This window comes from Miniopterus schreibersii (genome assembly GCF_964146895.1).
Source record: "Miniopterus schreibersii genome assembly, chromosome: 12".
Lineage (NCBI taxonomy): Eukaryota > Metazoa > Chordata > Mammalia > Chiroptera > Miniopteridae > Miniopterus > Miniopterus schreibersii.
The window spans coordinates 9773524-9788011 of NC_138112.1; the positions used below are offsets into that span (position 1 = coordinate 9773524).

The following is a 14488-nucleotide window of genomic DNA, read 5'->3' on the forward strand; positions in this document are numbered from 1 at the left end:
CCTTTTCTGAACTGATGTTCCAGTTTTGGGTCACTCGTTCACATCTAGGCTTTCTCCAGCACTTTTTAATGGATGTTTTGTATTTCATTTAGAAGTGCGGGGAGGACTGGCAGGGGAGGCCCGCCAAAGGTCTGCTTACATGGGAGGCAGAACTCGCCTGAGGAAAAGGAGAACTGAGCACAAGGGTTTAGCTGAAGGATGTGCTGGGGAAGTGTGGAGGGGAAGAGTGCCTCTAAATTCAAGTGTTTGTCGCTCAGCTGTCCAATGACCCAACTGTGGATTTATATCTGAGCCTTAGGTTTAGGGAGCTGCAATCATTAACAAGGAAAACAAGTGGTTTGCTAAAATCTCCTTGGGCTACTGAGAACCCAAGGGATCAGCAGAACAGTGCCAGCAGAAATAGGAGACAGCATCCTTATAGTTGACATCAGTGTCCCTGAAGTGGGGTGAGTGTGTTGTTAGCAGACGCAGCGTCGACATGGATGAGAGTCAGCTCTCTGCTGGCATCAGCAACAGCATCTTCCATGGTCAAAGACAGAGCACAAGGGCCTTTGGCACAAAGACCAGCCTTGCAGAGTTGGCAGCTGTGGCAGAGGCCATGACCGGGCTGGCAGAGCCCTCAGCACAGCTGCTCCTTTATCATTGGCAGCAACGGAAATCATCATTACTGTGGTTCAGAGCAGAGGGAAAGTGAGAAAAGGAGAGCCTGCGTGCCCTGAGTTGTGAGCCTAATGTTAGGAGCAGGATTGATGAATAGGTGCTCCTCCTTGGCTGAATCCTGTCCTCCAAATGGTCTGGTTTTGTTCAGAGGTATTTATTTTTCATATCAGTTGTAGCTTGGCAAGGAGAAGGGCCTGGTAGCCCTCTCAGATTCAGGTGGTGAGCATTCCTCCTTTCACCCGGCTGCAGAGAAAGAGAAACAGGAGAAAAGAAGCCCCAAAGGTGTAGAATATGCAGCAGTTCTGAACTTTGGTAGCGCAAAAGGGAAGCGCTGGAGTTGCAAATGGAAAAAGAAAACCAAGCCACTTAGAAGCATGTGAGTTTTAGGTTCATGAATATAGCAGAAAAGAGAAGAGGAGGGTGAAGTCTGATAGCGGAGGGCAGGTGCGTTTAGGAGAAAGTGGTCATAACTAGAGGAAGTCAGGTGGAGAGCCAGGGAAAGGTTTGGGGAGTAAATAGAATGACACAAGTAATAATATACCAGGCAAAAGGACATATAGTCATTGTAAATTTGAATCAAGAGGAAAGAGCTCCTTAGCCTGGTAAGGAAAGCTGCTTAAAGTTGGCCAAATAAGAAATAATTGAGGTTTAAATGGAAATACGACAGGATATAACAGGGAGTAGAGGAATATGTGGCTGTTGACTTTCAGGAGACCTAGGCATAGGGAGAAATGGGCGGCTTCATTTCATTGCAGGAGCTCCCTGAAGCCAGAGGTCCCAACTTAGCACGTAGTAGACAATGAACCTTATTAAATGAGAACTTGTTTCTAAGATATGCTTGGAAATAGTATCACCAAGTGATGTTTGCATATTGCTTTTCTTCCTTTTCCTGAGTCAGTATTCTAAAATCTCATTTTTAGTTTCAAAGAACATTTTTTTCATTACGTCATGAACAGATAAACATTTTGATTTCCAATGCTTCTCTGGTTTTTATTAAGTATAGACTGAGGCAGTTCAACTTCCTAGTTACATAAGTATTCCAAAATATTACCTTAATGCATAAATTGGGCCATTGACTAAAGCACACTTTTCTTTTTGATTTGCCACCTAGAGTTGGGAGTCGGTGGTGGCATGAAAACAGGGGCATGGGGCAGGAGAAATGAACTTCATTAATCAACTAAGTTCTTCATCACTGACCCTTCTAATTGTTATCCTGGTTTCAACCTTTAACAGCCTAATAACTATAAACAGCTGTGTTGAGCAAGATTAAGCACAGTGGAAGACTTTCATAGACAGGATTACAGCAAACATCATTTTACTGAGGTCTCCGTGTCCTGGCTGACAAGGGGCCTGAATGGAAAGAGGTTAGCAAACTGTCTGTGCTCATAAGAACCATACTGGATATTAGTTCATTATGAAGAAAGGAGTAATATCATTGGAAAATCCATGGAGTGGAACCTGAGCTCCAGTCCCAGCTAGGAGACCTCAAGAATGTCACCTAACTTCCCTCAGTATTGGTTTACTCAGTGCAGCCGAAGTAGATGAATCCTGTGATTCTGTACAGTTCTAAGCAGCCATTACATTTCTTAGTGCTTTCCACAGTTAGAAAGATTAGTGGATCTTCGATTGTTGATTATTTATTGTGGCATTTAACTTTATTCTGAAATGTGAGTAGCCTCTCACATGTGCTCTCAGCCAGAGATTAGGGGGCATTGGGAGAGGGCAAAAGACAGAGAGGCTCTCTATTAAAAACCTCTCTGTGGTCAGTGTTTCACTGTGTACAATATGGAGGGGAAAAAAAAGATAAATGCTTTCATATATGTTTCCTTACTTACCCATATATGAAAGTGTTTGAGAAAATTTAATGAAAAACATGCCTATATATGCTTATATGTGTGTGCATACATATAAATATATACATATATGATATCTCCACGTATAAATCTATTTATAGGTGAATTATATTGAGATAAGAGAGTCATTCATTCACTCAACAAATATTTAGTGAGCAGTAACAACATACCAGGTGCTGAGTTAGGTTCTAATATAAAGTTAATAGGACTTCTAAGGTAAAAGGGAGAAAGCAAATCTCCTTTAAATAACATTTAAGAGTAACACAACAACTGTTACTAGTCTCTGGTAACCCTGAGAAGTGGAAGGAATGGGAAAAGAAAGATGACTCTGATTTGATTGATGAGTTAGCAGGCAAGTCGTCTGCTGAATATAAAGAAGAAAGAAGGATATGGATGCTGGAAAGAGTCCTGAAAGTAGGAAACAACCATCTATAGAAGAATGATTGTGAGGAGCTGTTGAGGAGATCAGTGGAGACTATGAATTCAGAGCAAGATTTTTAACTGTACTGGAAGCAGAGACATAAAATGGTAAGACTGGTCCAAGAGGATAAATTAGGACTCTGATGGCAAGGGACAGAAAACCCAGACCAATCTGAATTAAACAGGAGGTGCATTATCTAAAGAACTGAAAAACACAAGTGTCAGAATGTTAGCTATAAAATCTGGTACAAGGACTCAAATGATGTTACTAGGATATGCTGTATCTCAGCCCTGCTTCTTCTAGGCGGGTTCCCTTCTGAAATAAACAAAAGTAATTCCAGCAGAAACTTCAAACTCATCCTGGTCACTCAACAAAAGCCCAGGCATCCACTCTGATTAGGCTGGATTGGCTTAAGTCCTGTGTCTGTTCTGGACCAGAGTGAATTAAATACATTGATTGGCTTGAACTCCAGTCACATGCTCTAACTGTGACATATCATGGACCAAGTGGTGGAAGGGTTGCTCCCCAGAGGGAAGATGGGGAACTGTCATTTGGAGAAAGGTAAATAGATAGTAGGCAGCAAAACAGCACATGTCCTTCTTTGAGATTTTTCAATTTGCGGATACTTGAAGGAATGATCTAGGGGTGAGGGTTTCAAAGAAAAGAATAAATAAATGATTAAAGTGATGGTCTATGGGTCTATGTTGGACAGGAACCAAAGAGAGAGAAAGGAGTGATGTTTAGGTAGAAAGTCCCAGGGAAGCTTTAGAGTATTTTATTGGAATTAAGAGAGTAAGAGCTGTGCGGCCAGTGGAAGAAAAACTATAAAGGAGAGGTAATTCCAGTCTAGAACGTGGGAGTGCTTTGGTCTGGGCTTGTCCTGGAAGTCAGTGCCTGAAACAAGAGCTTCTGTTTAGACTGTTTATTTTTGGCTTATTTTGTGCAATCCTAGAAAATAGGAGTGAGCTGCTGGGAAGAGTGAAGAAGGAAGGTGGGAAATAAAGGTAAGAGTATGTTAGCAAATTAGTTATTACTGTGGTGCTTGATTCCACTGGGATCTTCTAGGGACTATTTTGTGTCTTAAAATAGCCTACCTGGAGAACAAAAGAAAAGAATTTATCTAGTAGCTACTGCTCCCCATCTGTTGAGGGTTACCTCTTGGAATATCAGCTCGTCTCTATTTCTGGCTTGTGCATGAATGAATCCATCATATTTCCTCAGGCATCCTTCAATGAAGCCCATGGTATGTATTTGAGGGGAGGTTTTGGGCCATAGCCTGCATGGAACTAATGATCATACCTCTGTCTAGAATCAAAGGTAAGGACAAGAGCAGGTTAAGATATTGAACCAAAGGCAACTGATAAAGGTCAGCTCTTTATACCATGTACCATTCACATCTCTTATGGTTCCCATTAAGCCCAATCCATTGGTGGCTACCCACAATCTCTAAAAAACTTACTATAGGTGGGTTAGTGGACTAAGACGCAGTCCGTGCCACTGCAACAGGTTCCAAAGCTGTATGACAGTGTTTCCTCCAATGCCTGTCTTCCCCCAGCCCTAGCTCAGCTGGTGAGTTTCACTGCCAGGTCAGGCAACTCAGGCCTTATCCCCCAAGCGTCTCAGCCCTTGAGTTGTCTTACCATTTTTGGGTTTCGAGTCCTGCAATTATTCATTTACCATTAAAAATGAGCATGGGCCATTGGACGTACATTCACCACAAAGAATCGCTTGAGTTTCCTGTCCCCTTTGTGCTGAGGAACTCAGCTTCTCAAGCGATTATCCTTAACAATACTCTTTTCTTTGCCTGGTGCTCCAGCACTATGAGGAGCCTAGAGAGCAGGTGGGAGTCATAACTTGGGATCCTTAAACATCTTTTAGTGGAAGTGTCCCTTCCTACCCTCATCTCACATACCAGGACATCTAATCTGGCAGAATCATGTGGCGATGGGAGGCAAAAATTCCTCTAGTTGGTCTCTGGGGCAAATTTTATAATCATTCCTTGACTCTGTGACATGTGCATTGTGCATTCCAGCTATTGGGTACCCAGCACCATATGTCAAATGCTGGTTCAATACATATACTGCATCTTGGAAGATTAGCACCCAGATATTGTGGGGAGTTGTTCCAGAGCCAGTGCCTTTAATAGGACATTTCATCATTGTAGGTTGCTGAATCCAGGTGATGAGTTTCTGGTAAAACCAGAGCATCCTGCAATCATGTGCCTATTGTTCTGCCTTCTTTGTTAAAAATTTAGTCTGAAATAATGTTGTGTACTATCCCATGCTGGTGAATCTTCTTGCATCCTGTAAGTCCTTGGGTGTGGTGCTGAAATAAGTCCTGAGGGCTGGCAGTGTGAACCCACAGCCAAAATAGTATTATTAGTTTCATAAAAGGGCTATGGTACAATCAGTCTGCTTTAAATGGCTGGTTTCCTCAGGGGATGATGCCATGTTGAGGGTTTGGTGCAGTCTGTGCTGCTGCTGGCAGTTTGGGCACTCAGCTGTGGCAGTCCTAGATCAGCCTTGGTAAGACAGAGTCTGTGCTGTTGGGCGTAGCCTCCATCATCAATGCCCACCCTGCAAGCACTGGGGTAGCTGATATCCATGGGCCAAGCCATCCTATCATCCTGGTGTTGAGTTCCTCTTCCCTGGTGGGCATTAATGTCAGGCAACAAAGATCTATGTGCTTTGTGCTCACTTCCTTTGGCCCATTCACATGCCTCTGTCCCAGAATTTCCTGTCTCCAGTCTTTCAATCCTGTTCCTTTCAGACCCTAATCAACCAAGGAAGTTATTTACCATGTAGGTCACAATCTCAGGCCACTTCTCCCTCCAAACAAAGTAAATAACCAACTTCACTCCTTGCAACTTCTACCCATTGATGGGATTTCCCTTTGCTACTGTCTATTAGAGTCACCCCAGAGTGTAGGTAAAATGCAGCAGAAGTCCACATAACACCATCACAATAAGCTCACTCATGTGCAAATCAGACTGAGTATTCTTCCTCCTTGCTCAGTCGGTCATAGGGAACCCCTGTGAGGACACAGGTATGAACTGCACAAAGGTAGGTGACATGAAAACGTGGGCCTACTTGCTCAAGATGCTTACTTCTGCTCCTTGAACCTGGCCAGGCCCAATCCTGAGTTTACCATTTCCATTGTGTGATATATCACTGCTGTGTTTACTCAACCTTATGACAAGGAGGATCTCATAATACCCAGGTCGTGATGAGCGGCTCCAAATACACCAGGGCCCTGTAGGCTGGCAGAATCCATGAGCTCTCTGAAGGATGGGCTTGCTCCAAACCCTGGACCTTTATGATTCTCCTGCTGTGGTGTGCCAGAGGCTCCAACAGCATCCTTACATACCAGAGCATCTAGCATTGCAGGATCTGTTGGCTCATAGGCTCAAATCATGTGTGAAACTCAACCAATGTTCAGAAACAAACACACCCCTGAAACCAGTACAGATCAAGGAATAAAACATCATCAACTCGTACTAAATTGTAAGAGGATTTGTCAGGTAGCATCTTACATTGAGGAGCCTCACTGACGATGCCGTCAGCAGCACTGCTGGAGAAATCACAGAAACTCCACAGGGCTGTTTTCTACACTGACTCTGAATAAAGACCGAGAGTGTATACTGCATCCTAAAGCTGTTCTGTGGTGAGCAAATGAGTACACACAGTCCCTGTCTTTATGGAGCTTATATATGGGAGAGCAGGCATTAATTGAATTACTATGCAAATAATTATAAAATAGCTTCTGGAGATGCAGATTTTCTCAGGTTCCCACCCTTCTATTAGTTTGATCTCATATTTTCAGCCCAATCACTTAGGACTTTGACCCCAAACTTGTCCCATACCTCTGGTTCCTTTGGTCTTGACATCCAGCCCTGAATTCCATGATATTTGTTCTCTTGCTTTCTGATACAGTCTCTGGCTAGACCTCTCACCTCTGGCCCCAGGGCTTTGTAAAGTCTTGGGAAGAAGCTGCCTGTTCCAACTTAGGTGCTATTGGAGCCCAACACCCACTTCAAGATCCTGGGCTCCTGGTGGTGAGGTGGAAGCTGCAGGGACAGCAATGTCCCAGTGACTGTCTTCATGCTGGAGGAACCTCACTGCCAGAGACTGTAGACAGGTTGATTCTAGCATTTGGGGCTCAGCTGAGCAGCTGTTGCAGTGCCCCTATGAAGCTGGTCCTGCCACATGATTTGGGGCAGTCCTCCTGGAAGCTTGACCTTAAGGCTATTTCTCCAGCCTGTTCCTAAATTCTGAGAATTACCTAAAAGCTCTAATTAATCTCTTTTCTGCTTAAAATGGAAACTGCCATTTGCAACTAGGAACACAGAATTGCATGCATGGTGGGGACTGCAGTGAGGTAGAATCACAGAATGTCAGCATGAGAAGGTGTCTTCAAACATCAGATTGTCCAACTGCCTTATAACTAGCTACTTTTCCTAATTCATTCTAGCTCCTACAGTTCATTGTCTATAGAAATATGAGGGATTTCTTAAAAAGTTAAATCAGATCACATAACTTACTAGTTTAAATCCTAGAATAAAATCCAAAGTCCTTAACATTGCTACACAACCTCACCTGCTCTAAGCCCTGCCTACTTCTTTGACTTTATTTCCTACCCACTGTCCCCATAGTAGTCATCCTTCCTGACACCTGCACATGCCGAACACAGTCCTGCCTCTTAGCCTTTGTCCTTGTGTCTTTTAACTGCGATTTTCGTTCAGGACCTTTTCATGGCTGACTTCTCACCATTCAAATGCTAGCTCTTCAGAGTGGCCTTCCCTAACCACCCTACCTTAAGAAGACCCCCTATTGCTCGCTAGCCCGTTACTTTATTTTCTCTCTTGCCCTTGCCATTTCTATAATTATGTGTTTCCCTATGTATAATCGCTCTCTATGAGAGCAGAGACCTCACTCATCTTGTTTATGGCTATATCCCCAGCGCTTAGAGGAGAACCCACCACATAGTATGTGCTCAAATAATAACTGTGGAATGTATAAGTAAGTTGTTAGAGAAATAGTTGTGGAGGGCTTAAGATGTGTTCCAACAAAATTAGCATATTCTAATATATTAATATATTAGTATATTCTAGCATATTCTGAACAGCCTTCTGTCAAAGGGAAGGATAGTCTCTTGTTCCTAACTTGTACCAAGGCACCATATGAGCTGGCAGTGGCTGTGAGGTGAAAGAAGGTACAGAAGGCGGGGGAGCTGGGCACACCTGTGCAGCCAGGAAGAGGCTGGCCCGGTGCAGCTGAATGATGCAAGCCTTGAAAGCCAGGCAAAGGAGTCTAAACTTTGTGTGTTAGTGAATTAGGAGCCATTGCTGGTTGTGCTCCCTCTGGGTTTGAGGTTTCTGCTGCCCTCCACAGGTGCCCGGGAGGTGTCTAGGAGGTTCTAAATGAGCACAAGGCTGTTGGGAGGCATTGCTCTCAGGTAAGCATGGAATATGCATGGAAAATCCCTTCTGGGAGAGAGCTGGCCTTGTCAGCGTAGTCATGGGGCAGACAGGTGGGAGTTACAGAGAAGATGAGCTTGTCCCTGGGAAGGTGATGGCCTCCATCATCTCCTTAGTAAACACATGGCCCCAGAAGGCAGAGTTCAACTAATAATCAGACTCCACAGGCTGAGGAGCAGTCTTTTTTTTTGTATCTCTATTTGATACAGATGAAATCTCCTGAGATGGGCATAGCTCATAGAGAGCAAGCTAACAATTACTGGTGAAAAGGCCTCTGGGTAGAATCAACTCCCTTCTTCATTTTTCTCTGTTTCTTGGCAGTTTTTTATGAACACAAATCATGTATTTTTATAACTGTTCTTCATTAAAATCAGTGAGGGCTAAAAATAAGAGAGCCGGCTGAAGCTGATATTACTGCTGAGAGATCTAACTTCTTTGCCTTTCCAGGAACAGGGACTGAGAACCTGACTTAGCTGGACTTGGTCAGACCAGTGGGGTGAAGGGCACACTTTTCCTCTTGAATCCCTCCCACTCCCTCTCTCTGCTCCCTCCTTACTCTTTTTCCCTTTCTCCCCTCACCCTCCTCTCTTCCCTTCCCCTCCCCTTCCCTTTCTTCTCCCTCCTCCCTCCCCCCTTCCTCCTTTCCTTGCATCTTTTCCCTCTTCTTTCCTTCACCCACTTCAGCTTCTTCCTAAGTACCACCTGTGCTGTAGACAGCACACCAACACTGAAGACCAAGAAATCCATGAGGCTTTCCATCCCTGAGGACTATACACTTCAGCCAACCCTTGCACCCTTTAAGGATTTGTCTCAAACTCAGATTTAGGAGCAAATGATTTCGTTTGGGTTTCAAGGGTGCCAGAGCTCAAATATTGCTGGGCAACTCTTTTGACCCATAAGAGATGAGCAGTAAGGTGAGTAAGAGGAGCTTGAAAGTGGACTACTGCTCTATTCTGCATCTGTCTTGTAGGTAATGAGCAAGGTTGGGCTGACAAATATGACTCGGGGATGTTTTAGGAATAATAGCTGGGTGTTCACTGAAGATTGTATTTTTCAAAAAGAAGCATAGCTTAAAATCACCAGGAACATTGCTTGTGTCCCTCTGCTTTTTTCAAGAGGAAGAAGGGATGACAGGCTATTCAACGTGTGCGAAATGTAACAAAGTATGCCTGTCTTCTTAGGTTTTCAGACAGAAGTGATCAGTAGAGGCTTCTGAAATTTTCAAATCTACTTTTTATATTATTTCTAAGGTGTTAGTAAAGTCTGCTAAGGTCACTATGATCATTGTTTTATAGAAAATAATTGAATTTCTATCTCTTTGTTGATAAAGAGAACAGAAAATTAGATAGCTAAATTCATAAGTTGAAGACAGCAAATCAAGGTTCTAGTGATGGTTTAGTCACTAATAAGTTGAATGACTGTGAGCAATTTCTTAAATTAACTTATCTGAGTCTTGGCCTTCTTACTATCAAATGGATTTCATAACGTAATCTGCCCAACGCATTTCACAAGGATGCTAGGAGGATTCACTGAAACAAGAAAGTAAAAGATCTTTAAACAATGAAAATTACTGCTCAGCGAGATGTGGGCATGGCAAACCAGAGGGTCTCAGAATCATGATACACGAAGATGCTGTGACACTTGGCTCATGTACCACCTGCTCTCAAGTGTTACCCCGAGAGGAGTAATCTTTCATTCCTCCTCCTGTTATTTGCACTTGCTGTCACTATGTTGAGTTTTCTTCCACCTTCATGTCTCATCCAAGCTTGGCCCTTTAAACAAGAGTTCCTGTTGTTTATTTTCCATAGAATTCTAATCTGTACTAAAAAAGGAAGCAAGAGTCCTATGACTTTTAACATCATTCCCTCCCTGCTCCTTTGCTTCTAAGAAGCCTCATTCAAACACTCTCTGGCCACACTAAGCCCATAGTCCCATAGCTATCACGTGAGCCCTCTTGGCCTCCCTCACTGTGACCCTCCTACCTCCAAATCATTCCTGCCAGGAAGGCAGTCTCCTCCTTCAAAAGTGACTACCTTCTTTTCAGTGCTTCCTAGGCAACTTCCTCTGATGTGTCTGCTGATTAGGATTTGACAGAGCCTTTACAGCAATTCATAAGCCCCAATGGAAAAGCGAATCAATCTTAAATTTTTAAATAGGCACCTGACTTTGGACCAAAGCCCACATTTCCCAGTTTAATCACTCCTTTTGGCCAACAGGTTTAGTTCTGAAGGACTTTTATCTCTTTCTAAAAATTAAACCCCTGATTCCTAGTATGGATTCATTTTTAGAGTGGAAAAAATTGTGCCATAGATGTTAAAGACAGTTCTCAAAGAGGAGTCATTTGAGTGTTTTAAATAATTTGTTGACTTATGCCTTTAGCACCTGGAAGTTTCCCCTTTAAAAGAATCCCTTATTTGGATTCCCTTAATTCAGACATTCTAATATGTTTGAATTAAAAAACAACAACAACTTACTTTATAATCAGGGCTGTGGCCATTCTATAGCTAGTCACCCAGCTAGGGGCTCTAGATTTGTGACCTACCTGCTTTCAAAAGAATGAAAACTGGTTATAATAAACATGTCTATAACAGAGCTACTAAAATAGGAATTTCAAAACCATGAACAAGGTAAGGAAATAAAATACTCATGAAACATTTATTGTTTTTGAACATTAAATTGAATTGCTCATCAGCCAGTGAGAAAAGCATGAAAGGCGAGAACTCAGTCTTTCTTTTATTAAAAAGGGAATATTTCAGGTCTTTCAGAGAAGTAAGACAGACAGCTGACGTTTGCTTGGCACCCACTCCATAACTGCTAAGAACTTTCATGTACATCTCCTTTGCCACCCACTAGCTGGGAGACAGCAGGTAATTTACCTAATATTTCAGGGCAGGACCTGGGGAGCATGATCATCCCTGATGCATAAGTTTGCTGTGAGAATTCAGTGAGAGGTTGCTAAGGCTCTAGCAGAGTTCCTTGCACATTGTGAACATCCGATAAACCTGTAATTCCTATAACACCCCTCCAGGAAGGTGTCACTATCTCCATTTAAGAAATAAAGTCACATCATTTGTCAGAGTGTCACTAGTATATAGAAGAGCCAGGATTCCAACTGGGGCCTCTTTAATCAAAAAGTCTATGGCCTTTCTACTGTACCTGTCAACTTTAAAAGGAATTTGCCAAGTTGTTTTTCTTTTCTTTTTTTTAAAAGAGAATATTGAATGACATAATGAACAGTGTAGGTAGTGGACTCTCTGGGGTTATTTCTTAGACTCTCCATAAGAGCCATGAGATTAACATTAGGCCCTAGCTCAGGCCTACTGTTTTTGTGAGGGGCCAGGCTACAAAGCTCAGCTCTCCAGGGTGCTAACTTCATGTAAACAGATGATAGTCCCCAGCACCTATTACCGTACACCCAACCCAGGCTGGTCACCTAAGTGTTTTGTAATATCAGTGATAGCTTAATGGTCCTGATAGCTTCTTGATAGGCCTCATGGCAGCAAGAGAGGTGCTCTTCTGGTAACTTCTAGCCTCCTGTAGCCTCTCCTCTTGAACTGGTCCTGGATGAGGTTAGATGTGATTTCCCTGCCCCCAGCAAGCCATCCCAAAGCTGCTGCTTTGTTTTGCTTCTGGCTTTCACATCCTTGGCAACAGGCTCTTTCTAGGCATTCTGCACCCCCTGCCTGCCAGGATTCTAGGGCATATTTCTGGCAGACCCCAGGAGAGGAATAGTATCCTCTGGCCCGTCTCCTTGACCAGGTTTTACTCTGTCAACATACTCTGCTGGAGCTGGCCCAGGGCAGCTGAGGATCAGAGGCTCTGCCCCTCCCAGGCCCTGCCCACCTTGGTCTGCACAGTCTGGCTCCGCCCTCACCTTGGCTCCTGCTCCTACCTTCTGGGGCTAAAAGAAGAGCGGGAGCAAACCGAGGTGCCCATCCAACTCCTGCTCGCTTCTGACCACCAGCTTCTGCTTTAAGCTGTTTTTGACAAAAAAGAATGCCTCTTTTCCTTCTGAACTGTGATGAGTTTGATTACAGTAAAAATAACTGACTGAGCACAAAATAAGTGCAAGTCAGTATTGAATACGTAGGCTATTTTGTTTGATCCTCACAATACAACCTAGGAAGTGTGTAAATCAAAGCTCAGGGGAGGAGAAATGACCTGCTTCAAGGTCATGTAGCATGGGATGGAAGAGGTAGGGCTTAAACCTGGTCTGACTGATCCACAGCCAATGCTCTCTTTTAATGTAATTTACTACCTTCTCTGATTATCTTTGTGGCTTTCTAGGCACAGAAAACTTAGTAGCCATATCTGTCTTCCTCGCCTGAGATTTAGAAAATGCTATTTCCCAGGAAACCAGTGACAAAGGGTCTTTCCAAGGAATTAGTATTACCCACTGTCTGCACATGAGCACAAATCTATTTCTCCTTCAGTAATAATGAATGATGGAAATGGGCTCCAGTGCCTGATAGATGTGCTGTCTCCTGTCATATTTGCCAAGACATGCCCATTCAATTGGCCTTTTCAGCATGGATGCTCAGGGACTTCTCACTCACTGTACGCTGAGTTGTGATGCCGGAATCTTTTTTTTTTTTTTTTTTTTTTGAGTGAAGGCGACTGTAGGGAGCTGAATTTTGAACTTAAGGGGATGAAAAGATAAAATGCAATTTCCAGCTTGAAATTATTTTTTAAACTCCTCAGCGGGGTGGATTTTCACCCTTGGCAGGTTTTGTCTAATCCGACATGTGGGGGAGGCAGCTCTGCTCAGAGCCCGTCCTAAGGCAACACTGCGCAGAAGCTGCCTCCCCACTTTCCTTTCCTATTTCCTCTCCTGCTTCTGCCTCCGCCTGTTCTCCGTAGGGGCCCTCAGCCCTCAGGCCTGTGCGCAGCGTGGGGAAGAGCAATGATGCTAGGGTGGAGGGCCTGGGTTGGATCCCAGCCCTGCCGATGACCAGCTGAGCGACTTTAGAGAGATTTCTTAGCCCACTAGGTCTTTATTTTCTCATTTATAAGGTGGACATGATAAGTATATAACTTCTAGCAATGTCCAGAGACACAAAGGAGATATTGCACATAAAAGTGTTTGCTAATTGAAAGAATTTTGCAAATGTTGGTTACCTTTCTTTTCGCCTTTTGATTATGTTCAGCTACCCTGACCCATTTACCAAGGCTTGCTCTACTTTTATATAAAACTCAAATGTTCTTTCCCCTGCTCCATCCCTAGTGAAGTTTACAATTCTTCAGGTCACTTGAGGAATTGTATAGAGACTAGAGGAAGACCAAGACCTCTAGCCACCTCTTCCCTGTCACCTGCACACAGGACCAGAGGAAGGGGGTCAGTACACTGATGGCCCTGTCCAGAAAGAGACTCGGGTGCTGAGCCACCTTGTGAAATGCTGGTCATTCATCGTACTTGTAGGAAGCACCGCACTTCACCAGGTGGAGGAGCAATGCTGGCTTTTGACTTTATTTATGAAATGTTGGCCTTGTCTTTGAGAGGTGTGGGGCTTCCAGCTATACTTGTTTATATTGTGCATGAATCTCCAGTAGCCAAAGGCTAGCCAAGGTGCCAGACATGGCCAAATCCCAGTGAAACTGCCCTTTATAGATGCCGTCACCTTTCAAAGGCCAAGTCCTCCATCCCCAAACACAGCCTTAGTATCCAGAGGGGCAAAAACAGTGAGGAAGGAAAGGTCCAGAGTCAATATTTGGGTTGGAAACCCTCTGAAGAGATTTATAGTTAACATGAGTATGTTAAATGCTCTGGAAAGTATTGCAGAGAAGAGAGTTATTCTACTTTATCTATTGCAGTGCTTCCCAAAATTATGACAATAGGATTCCCTCCCTCTTTAATTTTTCCCACATAAAGCCTAATAACATTCCACAAACACACTGTGGGAAACCACAGTACAGCAAAAAAAACTGTAGTCAAGAACCCAAATCTTCTGATTCAGAGTAAGACTTAATAATTTAATAATATTTTCTATATACCAGACACTGTTCCAAGTGCTTCACATATATTAACTCATTTAATCCTCACAAGAACCCCATGAAGTACATATTATCATTTCATTTTTA

General features: G+C 43.4%; 1 pseudogene across 1 annotated transcript in view; it reads left to right on the plus strand.

The window, feature by feature from the left end:
- Window positions 1–478: 478 nt before the first annotated feature.
- LOC308564869 (small ribosomal subunit protein eS17 pseudogene) overlaps window positions 479–14488 on the plus strand; it is a 45194-nt pseudogene continuing 31184 nt past the window's right edge. Inside the window, exons 1-2 of the transcript in view lie at window positions 479–690; window positions 4490–4503. The product of the transcript in view is annotated as a small ribosomal subunit protein eS17 pseudogene (transcript). The remainder of the gene's footprint in view (window positions 691–4489; window positions 4504–14488) is intronic.